Here is a 20,281-nt window from a genome sequence, read left to right on the forward strand (position 1 = left end):
ATAAGAGAAGGCAGAAAGGAGTAGTGCAGACATGTGGGATTCCACAGGCCTTTATTAAGGAGCAGAGCTCTGGTGGTACAGTGGTTAAGAGCAATCTATTGCTGCTAACGAAAAGGTTGGCAGTTCAAATCCACCAGCCGCTCCCTGGAAACCCTACGGGACAATTCTTCTCTGACCTGTAGGGTTGTTATAAGTCAGAATCGACTAGATAGATGGCAACAGATTTGGTTTGGTATGAGTTGGAATTGACTCGACGGCAGTGGGTTTGGTTTTGGTTTGGTTTGGTTATTAAGAAGCAGTAATTGTTTATTCATTTGCCCAATTAGCATTTACTGAGCGGTTACTGTGTGACGGTTCCTGTGCTGGGATCAGAAGACAGACTAATCACACATATTGAGAACAACTAGGTGATACCAATATATGAGAGTCAGTCTTTGAAGCCAAGAATCACTGTTCTATTTGGAGGAAAGTGATATGGCTCAATCCCAAAGACAGAGCCTAGTAGTCCCTCCCCAACACTCCCACCTGCAAGCTGCCTGGGAATTCACAGGTATGGTGCAATGGATCACGTTTGTATGGCTTTTCTCGCTGTAGTCTTGTAACTCCTGCCCAAGTAATTGGGTGTGACTGTACAGATAAGACAACTGTGGCCCACCAAAGGGATTGGTCAGTTTTGCCATTCCACTAAGGGTTAAAATGAGCCATCCCACATAACACAGTTTATAAAGAAAATGTTCTACATTCTACTTTGGTGAGTAGCGTCTGGGGTCTTAAAAGTCTGTGAGCAGCCATCTAAGATACTCCACTGGTGTCACCCTTTGGGAGCAAGGGAGAATGAAGAAAACTAAAGACACAAGGCAAAGGACTAACAGACCACAACTACCACAGCCTCCACCAGACTGAGTCCAGTACAACTCGATAGTGCCCAGCTTCCGCCACTGACGGCTCTGACAGGGATCACAGTAGAGGGTCTCAGATAGAGCTGGAGAAAAAGGTAAAACAAAATTCAAACTCAAAAAAAAGACCAGACTTACTGGCCTGACAAAGGCTGGAGAAACCCCAAAAAATATGGCCCCCTGGTGCCCTTTTAGCTTAGTAATGAAGTCACTCCCAAGGTTCACCCTTCAGTCAAAGATTAGACAGGTCCATAAAACAAAACAAGATTAAGGGGCATACCAGTCCCAGCACAAGGACTAGAAAGCATGAGGTAACAGGTAAGCTGATAATAGGGTTCCCAAGGTCGAGAAGGGACAGTGTTGACATGTTGTGGGATTGTTAACCAATGTCATAAAACAATATGTGTATTAACTGTTTACTGAGAAACTAGTTTGTTCTGTAAACATTCATCTAAAATACAATGAAAAATAAACAAATAAAAATGAGCCATCCCATAGGCGAAAAAGAGAGATCTCATCACCACCAAGGAAGAACAGCCAGGAGCGGAGTATTGCACTAAGGTGCTCCTGGAACCAGGAAAAAAAAGACAGAGAAAAAGAGAGATTTGTAACACCAAGGATGGTGAGAAGCAGTGGCAGAGAAATGGCAGCAAGAGAGGTCAGCAAGAGACAGCGTGGTGGGCTTTCTGACCCACAGAGCAAGACAGCTGAGTGCCTTTGGGCAGGAGGCTTGCTGGTGGAGTAGGGTGCCTCCAAGCACTTGACAGAGTTAGGCTTGCTGACCCATGGAGTTAGGGCTAGTGCCTTCGGGCTGAGGCTTAGTGGCAGAGTGGGGTGCTTTTGGGCACTTACTGGTGGAACTAAAACAGCTTTGTTTTTTTTGTTTGTTTTTAATTTTTATTGTGCTTTAAATGAAAGTTTATAAATCAAGTCAGTCTCTCATACAAAAATTTATATACTCCTAGTTGCTCTTCCTAGTTGCTCTCCTCCTTACGAGACAGCACACTCCTTCTCTCCACCCTCTATTTCCATGTCCATTCAGCCAGCTTCTGTCCCCCTCTGCCTTCTCATCTCCCCTTCAGACAGGAGCTGCCCACATAGTCTCAGGTGTCTACTTGAGCCAAGAAGCCCACTCCTCACCAGTATCATTTTCTATCCCATAGTCCAGTCTAATCCCTGTCTGAAGAGTTGGCTTTGGGAATGGGTTCTGTCTTGGGCTAACAGAAGGTCTGGGGACCATGACCTCTGAGGTCCTTCTGATCTCAGTCAGACCATTACATCTGATCTTTTTTATGAGAATTTGAGGTCTGCATCCTACTGTTCTCCTGCTTTTTAAGGGATTTCTGTTCCTTGTCATGGCAGTCATTGGTTGTAGCCAGGCACCATCTAGTTCTTCTGGTCTTGGGCTGATGTAGTCTCTGATTTTTGTGCCCCTTACTGTCTCTTGGGCTCATAATTACCTTGTGTCTTTGGTATTCTTCATTTTCCTTTGCTCCAGGCGGGTTCAGACCAATTGACACATCTTAGATGGCCGCTTGCTAGCATTTAAGACCCCAGATACCACTCTCCAAAGTGGGATGCAGAATATAAAACAGCTTCATAATACTTGCCCAAGCAAGACAGAGGCCTATAGCCCCAGAGGCGTGCCTGCAGGCACAGTGAGAAGAAGCTGTCCTAATGAAGAACTGTATTCTAGTGTTTCTGAACCTGAATTGTAATCTGTTACTTCCCTAATAAACACCATAATCATGAGTATTGTCTGAGTGCTGCATGGCCATTGTGATCAATTATCAACCCAGCAGAGCAGAGAGAGCTGTGGGAGCGACACTGGTATCAAAATTGATAAAGATGCAGGAACAAGGAGGCGTATTTGACCTCTGCCTCATAGGAATCAGCCTTGAGGTGCTGATCTTGATTCTTCTTCCCCCATGTGAAGTTAGAGGAATCAGATGCCACCCCCACACCATTTTTACATGTTTCCATTCTCAACTGATCAGGGAGCTTGCTCACCACCCAGAGATAACAGAAGGCTTGTCAAGTATCATATAGGAAAAAGAATCTCACTAACACAGACTCAAAACTCTATCAGTTACTATCTATGTCACCTTGAGCTGTAAAATGCTAACTATCTCAGAGTTACCATGTGGAGAAAATGACATAATTTAAGGCACAGTCCATCACAGTCCCTACATACACAAAACCGGAAAAAAAAAAAAAAAACTCACTGCCATTGACTTGATTCCAACTCATAGCAAACCTATAGGACAGTGTAGAACTGCCCCATAGGGTCTCCAAGGCTATAAATATTTACAGAAGTAGGCTGCCACATCTTTTTCCCGTGGAGTGGCTGGTGGGTTCGAATCACCAACCTTTGGGTTAGCAGTAGAGCACTTAACCACTTCACCACCAGAGATCCTTCTATATGTAAAAGGGGCTTGCAAATAAATTTTTGACTATTCTGAGCCTGGGTCCTTTGGCAAGAGCGCTCATACTGTGGTGACTGGTTTATCCTGACCAAACTACCACTTAGCCTCTGGGTTCCAACAACTTATAATCTTAGCTCCTCTTCCTCAAGATGACAGGTGGCTAGATGAAAGAGGCCATGGCTCTCACCCAGCCAGTGCCAAACTGCTGAGGTGCATGCCTATCTGGACCTGCTTGGCATTAAACTTATTGTCACTGATCACATTCCAACCATATAAGACAGTGTAGAGCTGCCCCATAGGGTTTTCAAGGCTGTAATCTTTACAGAAGCAGACTGCCACATCTTTCTCTTGAAGAGTGGCTGGTGGCTTCAAACTGGTTAGTGGCCAAGTGCTTAACCACTGCACCACCAGGGCTCCTTCCTTAGCATTAAAAAATTAGCCTTCCTTTATTAGAGATGCCTGATGCTGCTGGGCACTGAGAGGAACAGAGAAGAAGCAATAACTATTTTGAAATATGCACACAACTCTATGGTTTACGAAACATTCTTTACATCCACTATCTTATCTGGGCCTCACACCAGCCACTGAAAGTATATATTAGTGGTGTCCCTATCTTGTAGATGAGGAAACTATTCTCCAGACATCTCCCTACTGATGTCTCCCAAATGTGCCATGTTTTTTCTCTCCCTGCCTTTACTCATAAAGTTCACCTTTCCCGGAATACGCCTCCTTACTTCATCTGGTAAACTCCTGCTCATCTTTAAAAACAAAGTTCCAGTTTCATCTTCTCTGAAAAGTCTGCTTCTGGCACACTTTTAGTCAAAACTGTAGCCAGCTCTGCTTACAATCCTTCTGGCTTATCATCTTTGGGACAAAATCCAAGTTCCTCAGTATGGCAAGAATCTGGCCAACGCCTGCCTTTCCAACTTCATCTTCAACCTCTCCCTTCCTGCCCTGCTCTTACAGTCTATGTTCAAGTTAAAAGTATCACTGATTTACAGGTCCCTAGGCACATCACACTCCCCCCTCTGCCTGGTATATCCTTCTCACCTCTTTCCCGAAGTTAACACCTATTCATTTCCCATAACTTATCTCAAACTTCACCTCTCTGGGTAGTCTTTCTTGACATACTAGCATGAGTTAAATTCCCTCTTCTGTACTTCCAGAGCTTATCTCCTGTCACAACACCTGTCATATCAGGATTGAACATGTATGTCCTTCTGCCTCACTAACACGTGAACAAAGAGAGTCCTGGTGGTGCAGCAGTTAAGTGCTCAGCTGCTAACCAAAAGGTCAGTGGTTCGAACCCACCAGCTTCTTCATGGAAGAAAGATGTAACAGTCTGCCTTCATAAAGATTTACAGTCTTGGAAACCTTATAGGGCAGTTCTATTTTGCCCTATAGGGTTGCTGTGAGACGGAATCGACTCGATGGCAACAGCAACGGGAATATGTGAGCCCTTGTGGGTAGGGAATTTGTCTCTGTTATTAATATTTGCATCCTCAGCACCTCACACACACTCAACATGTTTATGGAAGGAAGAAAGAAAAAGAAGGGAAGGAGAAAACACAAGAATGAATAACGGGAATGTCACTGATACTCAAGTCAAACAGATATTGTACTGGAAACCAATACTTCCTCATGCCATGATGTAAGGTGAACATGATGCACATGCAGAAACAGACATGTATATACAGACCATCTAAATACACATACAGACAAACCACACAGATACCAGTCAGACCTGAATGTAAGCAGAGCTTAGGGAGCCAGGCACTGATTTCCCCTTAGACAGGAAGAATCAGAAGCTTAATCTCTGATGCAGGTCTTTTTTTCTCTCTAATGGCTTGACCATTTCTGGATTCTATGTGACCCTTATGTTCCATCTACCACTTTTTAGGGGCCAGGTACTGTGTAGACTAACAGCATCTTTGGGATCCTGATTATATTGCTGGCTCTACTTTCACCTCCATATCCTGCACATTGTACTGCATGCCTTGGTCCTTGACCTGTGTTATGAATTGAATTGTGTCCTCTCAAAATGTGTGTCAACTTGACTAGGCCATGATTCCCAGTGTTATGTGGTTGTCCTCCATTTTGTGATCTGATGTGATTATTCTATGTGTTATAAATCCTAACCTCTATGATGTTAATGAGGCAGGATTAGAGGTAGTTATTTAATGAGGTAGGATGCAATCTACAGGGTTAGGTTGTATCTTGAGTCAATCTCTTTTGAGATATACAAGAAAGAAGTGAGCAGAGAGGAAAGGGACCTCTTACCACCCAGAAAGAAGAGCCAGGAGTGGAGTGCATCCTTTGGACCTGGGGTCCCTGTGCTGAGAAACTCCTAGGCCCAGAGGAAGAAATGATGTCAAGACCTTTCCCCAGAGCCAACAGAGAGAAAAAGCTTCCCCCTGGAGCTGGCACCCTGAATTTGGACTTCTGGCCTCCTAAACTGTGAGAAAATAAACTCCTGTTTGTCAAAGTCATCCACTTGTGGTATTTCTGTTATAGCAGCACTAGATAACTAAGATGACCTAGTTTATAGACTTTCTCTCAGCCTTTGCTTCCTTGGCTCAGTATTCCTCACTTCCTCCTACTTCTTGTTGAACACATAGGCACATCCGAATATAGAAATACGCATACCCCACAAGCAGAAAATGATGCACAGACACATACAAAGAAATACAAACACAAAGGCACATATAGACATATACACAAATACAGATACACGCACACCACAGAGAAGCCTTACAAGTACACCTAGCCCCTGTCATCAACAGGGTTCCCACCTAGAAGAGACAAGGCAGACTCACTCACAAAAAGGGAGGAAGAAAAGACAACAGTCTGCTTACTGAGAAAGAATTTCCCTGTCTGTCAAAGCAAGCCACCTTCTGGGTTTTCCTGGAAACATGAGGGGTACCATCTGGGGTTGCTGCTGCCTTATCTTTTATCTGGATGTTGCCCTGGGACAGATTACAAACTATGCCTACTGCCTCCGAGGGGTAGCTCAGCTTATCTGGCAACTGGCACCCTTGCCTGAGTGCCAGCTTATAATGTGTCTTCTGCTACACCAGCACATACTATATCAGGGCACCCTGATTCCCCTTGAAAATCCTACAGTCCCCTGTGCACATCACCATTACAGCCCTTAAAACATGCTATTGGCCTTGCCTGGTTACATACCTACCTCTCTCACTAGCCTGAGGGCTTCTCAAAGACAAGAAGAGTATCTTATTTTTAACTCTATTTTTTTGTTGTTGTTGTTAGTTGTCATCAGGTCAATTCTAACTCATGATGAAGCCATGTGTTACAGAGTAAAACTGCTCCGTAGGGTTTTCTTAGCTGTAATCTTAAGGGAAGCAGACTGCCACTCCTTTTCTTCCACACTACCTCTGGGTGGGTTCAACTCGTCAACTTTTAGGTTAGCAGTCGAGCACAAACTGTTTGCGCCACCCAGTAAGGCTTCAAATGACTTGCCCTTTCAGCTAGTACATCACGAGCTTGGATTTTAATGCAGGCCTGACTCCAAAGCTAATACTTGGACTTCTGAAGTCAATGTCCAAATAATTTATTCTAAGAAAATCACAAAAGTTAGAGCTGAATGTATGAGTAGGTCACAGAGCTTGGACTCAATGGGGTCGCAGCCTGTAACTGACAAGGAGCGACTCCTAGTAGGTGGATGCTACGATCATTCTATAATTATTTACAAGAATGAACACAGGATATTTCCTTAGCCTTAAGGAACAGGTTTCACCTGAAGAGTGATGCCATTCATGCTGTCAGTCATCTCTGTCCTGACCAATCTGGGCAGACTTCAATCTGCTTTGCCTGGATTAAGGGCAGGTGGGGGCTGGGGAGGCGGGGGTGCCAGAGTGTTCCATGAGGCAGGAGATAAGATGGTGAATACACCAGGACACAGGCTGGAGGCTATAAGGCAGAAAAAGGGAGATATGCCTCCAAAATGCAATAGCCTTTGGGGGTCAAAGAAGAATTACTGCAGCAAAAGAAATGTATACATCAGAAACTTACATTAGGATTATCTGGATAATTGTTTGCCATTATTTCTTTCTTGCTCTATTTTGTACATAGTAAACTTTAAAATATCTATAGATACATGAAAGATAGATAGATGATAGATAGATAAGACAAGATTAGATTTGATAGACAGATAGATAGTAGGTAGGTAGGTAGGTAGATGATAGATATATAGATAGATAGAAGATGGATGGATGGATGGATGGATGGATGGATGGATGGATGGATGGATGGATGGATGGATGGATGGATGGATGGATGGATGGATGGGTGGGTGGGGTGGATGGGTAGGTGGGTGGATGATACATAGGTAGGTAGGTAGGTAGATATAGCTCTAGCTTTGCACAAAGCTGTGCAAAGGGGAAGTGAGGAAAAACTCTATGTCCACAATTGGGTCCAGGACCAAGAGAGAGCACTGTTTCCAACCAGCCAACATGGTAGCAGCAGCAGGAATCAACGGAGGGCCCTGAACACAAGGTTAATCCAAGAAAAACAAAACCAGGACTACTTGGCAGCTGCATTTGATCTCTCCACACATGGAGCTCCATCTGGTAAGGGCCAAGAACTCAATGCATTCCCCTGGTATGTTGCTGTTGTGTTGTTAGGTGCCGCCGAGTCAGTTCTGACTCATAGCGACCCTATGCACAACAGAATGAAACACTGCCCGGTCCTGCGCCATCCTTATAATCATTGTTATGCTTAAGCTCACTGTTGCAGCCACTGTGTCAATCCACCTCGTTGAGGGTCTCCCTCTTTTCTGCTGACCCTGTACTCTGCCAAGCATGATGTCCTTCTCCAGGGACTGATCCCTCCTGACCACATGTTCAAAGTATGTAAGATGCAGTCTTGCCATCCTTGCCTCTAAGGAGCATTCTGGCTGCACCTCTTCCAAGACAGATTTGTTCGTTCTTTTGGTAGTCCATGGTATATTCAATATTCTTCACCAACACCGCAATTCAAAGGTGTCAACTCTTCTTTGGTCTTCCTTATTCATTGTTCAGTTTTCACATGCATATGACGTGATTGAAAATACCATGGCTTAGGTCAGGTGCACCTTAGTCTTCAGGGTGACACCTTTGCTCTTCAACACTTTGAAGAGGTCCTTTGCAGCAGATTTGCCCAATGCAATGTGTCGTTTGATTTCTTGACTGCTGCTTCCATAGCTGTTGATTGTAAATCGAAGTAAAACGAAATCCTTGACAACTTCAATTTTTTCTCCGTTTACCATGATGTTGCTCATTGGTCCAGTTATGAGGATTTTTGTTTTCTTTATGTTGAGGTGCAATCCATACTGAAGGCCACTTTCAGCAAGCAAGGTTGTGTCATTTGCATAACACAGGTTGTTAATGAGTCTTCCACCAATCCTGATGCCCCGTTCTTCTTCATATAGTCCAGCTTCTCAGATTATTTGTTCAGCATACAGATTAAATAGGTATGGTGAAAGAATACAACCCTGATGCACACCTTTCCTGACTTTAAACCAATCAGTATCCCCTTGTTCTGTCTGAACAACTGCCTCTTGATCTATGTAAAGGTTCCTAATGGGCACAATTAAGTGTTCTGGAATTCCCATTCTTTGCAGTGTTATCCATAGTTTGTTATGATCCACACAGTCCAATGCCTTTGCATAGTCAATAAAACACAGGTAAACGTCCTTCTGGTATTCTCTGCTTTCAGCCAGGATCCATCTGACATCAGCAATGGTATCTCTGGTTCCACATCCCCTTCTGAAACCGGCCTGAATTTCTGGCAGTTCCCTGTCGATATACTGCTGCAGCCATTTTTGAATGATCTTCAGCAAAATTTTGCTTGCGTGTGATATTAATGATATTGTTCTATAATTTCCACGTTCGGTTGGATCACCTCTCTTGGGAATAGGTATAAATATGGATCTCTTCCAGTCAGTTGGCCAGGAAGCTGTCTTCCATATTTCCTGGCATAGACGAGTGAGCACCTCCAGGGCTGCATCTGTTTGCTGAAACATCTCAATTGATATTCCATCAGTTGCTGGAGCCTTGTTTTTCACCAATGCCTTCAGAGCAGCTTGGACTTCTTCCTTCAGTACCATCGGTTCCTGATCATATGCCACCTCTTGAAATGGTTGAATATCAACTAATTCTTTTTGGTATAATGACTCTGTGTATTCCTTCCATCTTCTTTTGATGCTTCCTGTGTCATTTAATATTCTCCCCATAGAATCCTTCACTATTGCAACTCGAGGCTTGAATTTTTTCTTCAGTTCTTTCAGCTTGAGAAACACCGAGCGTGTTCTTCCCTTTTGGTTTTCCATCTCCAGCTCTTTGCACATGTCATTATAATACTTTGTCTTCTCAAGACGCCCTTTGAAATCTTCTGTTCAGTTCTTTTACTTCATGAATTCTTCCTTTTGCAATAGCTGCTCGATGCTCAAGAGCAAGTTTCAGAGTCTCCATTGACATCCATCTTGGTCTTTTCTTTCTTTCCTGTCTTTTCAGTGACCTCTTGCTGTCTTCATGGATGATGTCCTTGATGTCATTCCACAACTCGTCTGGTCTGCAGTCAATACTGTTCAATGCTTCAAATCTATTCTTGAGATGGTCTCTAAATTCAGGTGGGATATACTCAAGGTCATATTTTGGCTCTCGTGGACTTGCTCTGATTTTCTTCAGTTTCAGCTTGAACTTGCATATGAGCAACTGAGGGTCTGTTCAACAGTTAGCCCCTGGCCTTGATCTGACTGGTGATATTGAGCTTTTCCATCGTCTCTTTCCACAGATGTAGTCAATTTGATTTCTGTGTGTTCCATCTGGCAAGGTCCATGTGTATAGTCACCATTTGTGTTGGTGAAAGAAGGTATTTGCAATGAAGAAGTTGTTGGTCTTGCAAAATTCTATCATTCAATCTCCAGCATTGTTTCTATCACCAAGGCCATATTTTCCAACTACTGATCCTGCTTCTTCGTTTCCAACTTTCGCATTCCAATCGCCAGTAATTATCAATGCATCTTGACTGCATGTTCGATCAATTTCAGACTGCAGCAGCTGATAAAAATATTCTATTTCTTCATCTTTGGCCCTACTGGGTAGTGCGTAAATTTGAATAATAGTCTTATTAACTGGTCTTCCTCGTAGGTGTATGGCTATTATCCAATCACTGACAGCGTTGTACTTCAGGATACACCTTGAAACGTTCTTTTTGACGATGAATGCAACATCATTCCTCTTCGAGTTGTCATTCCCAGCATAGTAGACTATATGATTGCCTGATTCAAAATGGCCAATACCAGTCCATTTCAGCTCACTAATGCCTAGGATATTGATGTTTATGCATTCCCTTTCATTTTTGAGGATTTCCAATTTTCCTAGATTCATACTTCGTACATTCCAGGTTCCAATTATTAATGGATGTTTGCAGCTGTTTCTTCTCATTTAGAGTCATGCCACATCAGCAAATGGAGGTCCCGAAAGCTTCACTCCATCCACGTCATTAAGGTCGACTCTACTTTGAGGAAGCAGCTCTTCCCCAGTCACCTTTCGAGTGCCTTCCAACCTGGGGGGCTCAACTTCCAGCACTATATCAGACAATGTTCCGCTGCTATTCATAAGGTTTTCACTGGCTAATGCTTTTCAGAAGTAGACTGCAGGGTCCTTCTTCCTAGTCTGTCTTAGTCTGGAAGCTCAGCTGAAACCTGTCCTCCATGGGTGACCCTGCTGGTATCTGAATACCAGTGGCATGCCTTCCAGCATCACACAAGCCCCCACAGAGGACAAACTGACAGTCACGTGGTATATGGGTGAGGTAATTACCACCTAGTTTCTCCTACAGCTTCCTTGCCATCATAGATTCCCCAGAAGCAGTGCTATCAAAAAAAAAAAAAAAAAATTCTCCCAAAGGGAATGTTCCAGGGCCCTGCAGTCTAGTGTTCTCAAAAGCCAGCTACACCTGCCCAGAAACAGAGGCAACCTAGCTGTCAGTTAGCCAACCAGGAATCTAGGCTTACAGAAGTCATTGTGCTTCAGACTTGGAAGCACCTCTCCATTTCTGTCAAAGCTGGCAGTTGGGAAGTGGAGATAGGAATCAACATGATTTTTTAAATGTTTTTGACGGGCTCCCTAGGGATTCCTGTGGGATGACTTGCAGAAGGGCAATGGGGAGGTGATCACCACCCCAATAAATGCAACTCCATTTTTATTTTTTTAACAACTTTGTTGGAAATAATTTACATACCATTTAAAGTATGTAATTCAACTTTTTTTTAGTATATTCATAAGGTTGTGTGCAACCATTGGAAACCCTGGTGGCGTAGTGGTTAAGTGCTACAGCTGCTAACCAGAAGACTGGCAGTTCAAATCCACCAGGTGCTCCTTGGAAACTCTATGGGGCAGTTCTACTCTGTCCTACAGGGTCACTATGAGTCAGAATCAACTCAACGGCAACGGGGTTTGGTGCAACCATTACCAGAACAGTTCTAATTAAAGAACTAATCTAATTTCAGAACAGTTTCACCACCCCAAAAAGAAATCCTGGACTCATTAGCAGTCACTCCCTGTAGTCATGCCCTCCAACAATAGTTCCAGTTGTTCCGCCTCCTCCTTACAGCCCCTGGCAACTACTAATCTACTTTCTGCCTCTATAGATAGGCCTATTCTGGACATTTCATATAAATGGAATCATACAACACGTGGTCCTTTGTGACTGCTTTTTATCACTTAGCACAATGCGATTTTAAAGTCCATCCATGTTGTAGCATCTATCAATACTTCGTTCTTTTTATGGCTGAACAATATTCTATTGTAAGAATATACCATATTTTGTTTATTCATTCATCAGCTAATGGTTATCTGGGCTCTTTCCACTTTTTTGGCTATTATGAATAATTAGCAACCCCACTTTTATCTGTTTTATGTATTGAGCCTTAGTGTACAATTTCATTTGAAAGAAAAGGGGTTCCACTGCTTTAAAAAAAAAAAAAGTTGAAAACCACAGGGCGTAGGCCTTGTAGAATTCTACAAACTACATGAAAGAAGGAAATTGTGTGATGAATAATCCAAACCAACTGAAAATTGTAACCTTTCACAAAAGGTAAATTTTCCTGACATTTTACTGTAAAAAATTATTTTGTAGTGTAATATAAGGAATATAAGACTTAAAATCAGAAGATCTGGGTATAATTCTAATTAGCTGTGCAGCTTTGGGCAAGTAACTTAAAATCTTTAAACCATGATTACTTTTCATGTAAAAGAAGAGAAAATAATACCTCTTTCACAAGGCTGCAAGGATCAAATAAGATAATATACAGGAAAGTAACTTTTAACTAAAAAAAAATTATGCAGATGTGAGGTCTCACTTTGATTTGCACTTAAAAGTCAAGGCCGTCTGCCATGGGACTATTAGGGAAATAGGATGCAATCCTAAACCTTCGAAGGAGGACAAAGTAAAAGAAACCCCAACATGTCTCATACTAACACTTGGTCTTCTGGAAGGGTAGAAGCTTGGACCAAAAACCTAGAATATCCTCAGAGACACTGGGTTCCAAAGGTTGAGGAAGGGAGGGCAGGTGACCAAGGAAGTCAGCCTGATGCAGCTCTGGGTTGCAATAATCCAAAAAAACATGGATAATTAAGAGCCGACTCAGTCTCACTTTATCGACTATATGGAAAAATTCATATGTATCTCACAGATTTCCTGTAAAGATTACATAAGAGAGTGTATGTAAGAGCACGCGGCACAGGCCCAGCACCTTGTAGCAGTAATAGTAGGAGTAGAAATAGTAGTAACACCAGTACCGTAAACTAGACCACAGGCTGGGCACTTCATGTACATTTCGTTTAATCTTTGTCATAATCCTTCAAGGTAGGGATTATTGCCCCCAATTGACAGTGAGAAAACTGAAGCTCAAAGAATTTAAGAAAATTTCCAAGTTCATGACCTTGACAGTCATACAACTAATAATTGGCAGAAGTACATCTAAAACCCCCATCTTTCTTGCTTCAAAGCTTGCACATACTTTTGCTTAGCCACACAGTCTTTCATTTCAGCATTCTCATTGCCTTTTTTTTTTTCTTCTCTTTATGCCTCTCTAGCATATGTTTTTTTCTCTTTCCTGTTCTTTTAACTACAGTGATCTTACCTCCATCTAGATCCTGTATATGATTCACGGGAGTTGGGAATGGGTGTGGCCCACAGAGGAGACCAGACACACACTGACATGTTTACAGCCCAGACCTTGGTAACCCCAAACACTCCACTACTGACTCATCCTGTACCCTGGGTGGGAACTCACAAAGCCAAAGCACTCAGACTATTTTCCCCCACACCGCTGACCAGCCCATAATACCATTGTCCTCCAAATCACTGACCAGCCTTGCTATATCCCAAGGAACCAATTTAGGGAGCACAGGGTGATAAGATAAGGTCTTTGCTTTTAAATTAAAAAGAGAAAAAAATTTAACTCCGCACCTTTATGTGTAAGGTCCTACACCACGCACATTGAGAGAAGGAGTGATGTATAAGAACTGGTACCACAATCTAGTACGGTAGACTCAACTAAATACAGTACAGAGCACGGAAATATGCCATGAGACTTTCCTGCCAAGTATTAAGGATAGCCCCCACAACAAAGAGTTATCTAGCCCAAAATGCCAATACTGCTGAGATTGAGAACCCCAATCTAGGTCTTGATGGACAAGTGGAATTTTAACAGGCAAAGATGGGAAGTGAAAAATGCCAGAATGAGGATTTTTCTGGAGCAAAGGCACAGTGGTGGAATATGAAGAGCACATTTGGGATCACTGTAGCGCAGAGTAAGGGAATGTGAATGTGAACTAGCCAGGTGAGCCAAAGCCAGAAGGGTTTACACTAATTAAGTAAGCAAAGGTAAGTCACCCGCTTATAGCTTCTTCCACCCTAAAATAAAGTTAACACCTAGCTCACAGATCAGTTGAGGAGTAAATGAAACTGTACATGAAATCATCTGGCACAGGGCTTGGCACATGATAGGGACATTGCCTTTCCACCTTACTCCCTTTACCAGGTGGGAGTGACCGGATAAGAGTTGTGTTTTAGCAATTCTAGTATCAGTGCAGAAAGACAAACTTGCAGGCCAAGACAATACAGTCAAAATCTTTAGGGAACAAAGCAATACAATTTCTAATTAAATGCTAAATTAGGTGATACAGACTGTGCTTTGGGAGTTAGTGCTGAGATGAGAGAGATCAGCGGGGATGGTGAAGTCAGGGAAGGCTCATGAAAAAAGTGAGGCGGGAGCATTCCACAGGACAGCTAAAAATGAGACAAAGCCAGAGGTTGGGGAGTGAGGTATGAGAGGTTAATTCCAGGTAAGGAGAGCTACCTGAGCAAACAAAGGAGACTGGAAATGACTGTGGCATGACTATGAGACAAACAGCCAGATCAAAGTGATGTTTGGAAGGAAGCATCTCTAGAGAATTTTAAGGAAGGCTAAAGCCAGATTTGAAAGGATGGAGCTAGGCACAAGAAATGAAATGGAATAGGAAAAGGAAATCATGGAGGAGAGACTGAACCAAAATGTAGTTTAGGAAGATCACTGGCAGCAGGTGGGGCTGGTGGGGAAGAGACTAGAGGCAGGGGAACAGTGAGAGGGGCTCTGCAGCTATTTAAATATGAGGAAATGAGGTCCAAAGCCTGAAGAGGGAACACAAAGTATTATTAATTGTGATAATAACTTTTGGGCATAACCCAGCTACTTAAAAAAAAAAAAAGTTGCCATCAAGTTGATTCCAACTCATAGTGACCCTATAGGACAGAGCAGAACTGCCCCATAGGGTTTCCAAGGCTGTAAATCTTTACAGAAGCAGACTTGCAAATCTTTCTCCCACACACAAAATTAGTCGACACAACTGGGCTTCCCTCTCCTCCCTATATCCACATTCTTCCTGCCCCTTTGGATATTGAAGTGGGCTTGTTAGCTGTCCCCCTCAGGGCTTAGTTCCCCCAGCCCTGATTCCACCTGGTCCCAGCTTCTGCTCTTCCCCAATGCTCACAGCCTCTCAGGACCTAACATGGTTCTACGTGGGACAATAGAAAAGGATGGAAAACAAGCTAGTCTCTACCCTACTAAAGTCCAAAAAAAAAAAAAGCAGACCTGAAAACAGTACTATAACATGGCTTTGTTGTTCGAAATCCTCTAGCCCTCCAGATGGGTAGGGAAAAAAAATCAGAAGTTCTCAACTCAGACCTATTTTAAAATACACATGCAGAGACAGGAGGTTGGGTAAGCCGCCAGAGAAATTGCAGCTCCTAGAAATGTGTGGCCCTGCCCTATTCGGAATTGACTCGACGGCACTGGGTTTTGGGGGGCCCTATTTTTTTTTTATTATGGAGCCCTCCCCCATCAGCCACTCAGGCAGAGATAGAACTGCCCCCTACAGCGTCCCAGCTCCAGTCAAGTCAGCCAAACAGCTGGGGTTGGCTCCCATAGCTAAGTGCTGTGGTACCAAGGGATAATGAGAGCGCTGACTTGGAATTCTTGCTATCCAGGCAGCCCTCCCTCTCTGCACCATTCCATTGAGGGAGGGAAAAACATGGACTTAGCACCTACCATGGGCCAGGCATTGTGCTTGGAACTTGTCATTAAATTCTAACAACACTAGAAGGAATTGTTGCTGTGTGCTGACAAGTCAATTCCAAGTTATAGGGACTCTGTGTGACAGAGAACTGTCCCTTAGGGTTTCCTAGACTTTAAACTTCACAGGAGCAGATCACCAGGTATTTTCTCCCATGGAACCACTGCTGAAGACACCAAGGCCACCCCCCTCAAATTGCTGAAGAAACCAAGGCTCAGAGAGGTGAAGTTATTTGCCTAACGTCACATAGCTAATAAGTGACAAAGTCAAGTTTTGAACAAAGTCTCTCTGACTCATAACGCATGCTCTTACTGATAATAACAAAAAACAACAATAAGAACAACAGAAACTAACATTTACTGAACCTCTGCTATGTGCCAGGCATTGTGCTACTTGTTTTATATGCATTATTTCATTTAATCTTCACAACAACCTCCTAAGGTGTCTACTATTATTATTACTTCAATTTCTAGTGAAGAAATTGAAGCTGAAAAAGATTAAGTAACTTCTCTAAGTTTACACAGCTCCTAAAAGGCAGAGCCAAGTTCAAACCCAGGTCTGTGTGGCTCCAAAGTTAAGGCTCACAAGCTCTTAACCCTGTGCTATACTTCTACACCACACACCACAAACACTAACAGGACCATAAGTAGATCTTGCAGGCTCATAGATTCTTGTGGAGTCTTCCCGGGCTCATACTGCTAACTACCCATCCCCACTCCCACCAATGTATGCTCACCCCTTTGCTCAGGACTCCCATATCAGCCTGACACCACGCTGTTAGAACAATACTGGTCAGTCATTCAACAAGGAAATGAAGTACATATTCTGGACCAAGGTCTGTTGGGGATTGGTGAAACAGAAACAAAGCAGATAAGGTCAGTCCCTGCCCTTAAAGGACTCACAATTTGGTGAGGAAAACAGACATCAATCAGACAACCATTAAAATACAGTTGTCAGATGCAGGAGGATTTCCTGGAAACACAGAAGAAAGAGAAAGGAGATTGTCTTATGAGTCAGATACAAGACCGGAACTTTTTAAAATTAACATAGCATTAAATTAATTTTTGTGTGTATGTGTGTATAGCTCTATGATTTTTAACACATATTCAGATTCATGTAACTGCCACTACAATCTGGATACAGGGAAGTTCTTTCACATGAAAAAATTCCCTCATTCTGTCCCTTTGTAGTCAAACCCTCCCCACACCATCAATCTGACTGACCTACCCTCTGTGCCTATAGTTTTTGCCTTTCTCAGAATGTCATATAAATGGAATCATATAGTACATACCCTCTTGAGACTGATTCGTTTCACTCAGCATAATGTCTTTAAGATTCATCCACACTGTGTGCACCAACAGTTCATTCCTTTTATTGCTGAATAGTTTTCCAATATAAAACTGAATAGATGATCATACCATAGTTTGTTTATCCATCACACCGTGAAGAACACTTAGGTTGTGTCCAGTTTTGCACGATTATGAATAAAGTTGCTATAAACATTCAGGCACAGGTTTCAGTGTGAACATAAGTTTTCATTTATCTAGAGTAAATACCTAGGTGTAGAACCGCTGGGACATATAGTTAAATTATGTAACTTTATAAAAAACTGTCAAACGTATGCTCCATAAAAGCAGGGATCTTATCCATTTTGTTCACTCTGGTATCCTTAGCCCTAAAAACAGTGTCTGGCACATAATAGATATTCAATAGGAATTTGTTTAATACCTGAATAAATCCCCATGATTTTCCATGTAGGCTCCAAAGAAGAAAACAGCAGTGCTCTTAAAGAGTCTTGTCCAGTCAGGTAACAGTGGTTATAGACAGGCCCTTGTCGGTCCACCTCAGACCGTCAAGACAACCTAACAGTACCAAGCCACTGCAGCAAAGCCTTTGCTCATGGCAGTGTCCTGACCTAAAGGTCTGAATAGAATGCATGTCATGAACTTCCACGCTGCCAGCCTAGTAAAACTCCCTGCTCGCTTTATAAAAAGTGTACCGTCACCAATACTGCCATCTTGCTCATCTGAAGGGCCCACAATCCACAGCCTCTGCTATCTTGAACAGAAGCAAGAAAAATGGCACTTGAGCAGTCAAACTGGCCAACTTATACACTAATGACTATATATTTTCTATAAAATGCCTGATGGGTCTCAGTTTACCATTTCACAGCTCATAGTGGAGTAGATACAGCAATTAGAAATGAGAATGAATCAAAGAAGAGACAGGAAAACCATAAGAAACAATCACAACAATGCATATAGGAATCTAGGCACTGGAGTCATAGTGTAAGAAGTACTGAAGACATACTGTAAATTATTCAAAGGAAGTCAACACTGTTCACAATAATATGTAAGAAGAAAAAGTTCTTTCAAAAATGGCTAAGGTTTTAAAAGATTTAGCACTGAGATTATAATTCAGTTATCTGAAAAACTCACCAATATGAGACTGAATAAATGATCATCCCTTCAGACCTCTGCTAAGGTCCCTGGGTAATCAGCAATGCTTTTAAATGGGTCATAAAAATCTCAGGTGCTTGATGGCCAACTGAAACAGGGTTTCATTACTGGTACCTCACAGTCCATTGCCCAAAATTCTAAGCCCTGAGCTGTCCACCCAACTTTCTAGTTAGATCCTAAACTCAAAAGCTGTCTCATATATGTTCGGAATGACCTAAGCACACACAATTTGCTGCCCCTACTTTCTTTGTCAAGGACAATAGCTTGCAACTGATCATGAAAACCCAGACTAGCGGGCCTCTCTAACCACCAGACCTGAGATGGCAGGGAGAACACCTGCAGCCAACACAAGACAGAAGCTATGCTGAAAAAGAACAGCTCACCACTGGCGCAAAGAAAAGCAGGGTGGCAGCTTTTGTGTTATTTTGGAACAGTTTGTGCTGATGAGCTTTTTATTGTGGTAACATATCTCTAAAAGGAACATTTTCTTCCTCCCTTCATTGACAAAGCAATTCAGTAGAAAGTGAAAAAAAAAAAAAGGAGAGGACGACAAAGATATCCAGGAATTTGTAAATCTTGGATCATATTGCCATCCCTCCCTGTCATGTGGCCAGACCCAAGGGGAGAGAACAGGACACATCAAGGCCTCATTTGCTACCAAGATTCACCACCAAAAAAAAAAATTCTTTTTTTTCTTTGTCCTTTGAGAGCCAATGACAGTTCTAGATTTGACCAAAAATTCAGGCACTTTCATCATGGTTGCTCTCCTTCCTTAAGAAGCTATAATTGTCTTGTTCAACAAGCATACATATCTCAGCCTGGTTGCCTGGGCCTCAATTTCCTCTCCAGCTTTTTGTCCCGCGGTTTTCTATCACAGTCTGCCTAACCAAACCAACCCACCAGGCGTCTTACTATGTCCACATCTTTGTCCACTCAGGATGCCCCACCCCTTCCACTCTATCCCCATCCTACCTTTCCTCCAGGAAATCTATTTTCCTCCTACTTTGAATTCCTTGGATATTATCCAGTTCAACTTAATATAAATCCCTTCTGTTGACCAGTCAGTGGAGTTTTGTATTCTATTCGTCCACCTTCAGTGACAAAGTCCGTTATCTACCAAAGTAGACTCTTCTATGATGAGATAGCTCTGATAGGTAATTCTTTATTCTAGAAGAGTATGCCTGTTATGGATTGAATTGTGTCCCCCAAAAATGTGTGTCAAGTTGGCTAGGCCATGATTTCTAGTATGGTGTAATTGTCTACCAATTTGTCATCTGATGTGATTTTTCTATGTGTTTTAAATCCTACCTCTATGATGTTAATCAGCAGGATTAGAGACAGTTATGTTAATGAGGCAGGGCTCAATCTACACATCTACAGGATTAGGTTGTATCTTGAGTCAATCTCTTTTGAGATGTAAAAGAGAAGCGAGCAGAGAGACAGGGGGACCTCATTACCAACAAGCAAGAAGGGCCAGGAGCGTGAGTCCTTTGGACCTGGGGTCCCTGCACTGAGAAGCTCCTAGATCAGAGGAAGATTGATGATAAGGACCTTCCCCCAGAACTGACAGAGAGAGAAAGCCTTTCCCTAAAGCTGGCCCCCTGAATTTGGACTTCAAGCCTCCTAAACTGTGAAAGAATAAACTTCTGTTTGTTAAAGCCATCCACTTGTGGTATTTCTGGTACAGCAGCACTAGATAACTAAGACAATATCTATTCTTTTCTTTCCCCACATTGGTCCTGGTTTGCCCTTAGAATAAGGGAAACAATACAGGAGTGCTTGAGAGCATGGGCTTGGAAATCAGATCTGAGCTTAAATCCAGTGTGACCTTGAACAAAATGCCTAAACTTTCCAAGGCCCCTCCAATCCTTGGTAATAAT

The 20,281-nt window shown here is 42.6% G+C and overlaps 1 protein-coding gene across 3 annotated transcripts in view; it reads right to left on the minus strand.

The window, feature by feature from the left end:
- The window catches only part of STIM1 (stromal interaction molecule 1), a 212,186-nt gene that overhangs the window by 78,316 nt on the left and 113,589 nt on the right, over positions 1–20,281 (minus strand). The gene's annotated exons all lie outside the window — the stretch shown is intronic.

This window comes from Loxodonta africana, chromosome 7, assembly GCF_030014295.1.
Source record: "Loxodonta africana isolate mLoxAfr1 chromosome 7, mLoxAfr1.hap2, whole genome shotgun sequence".
NCBI lineage: Eukaryota > Metazoa > Chordata > Mammalia > Proboscidea > Elephantidae > Loxodonta > Loxodonta africana.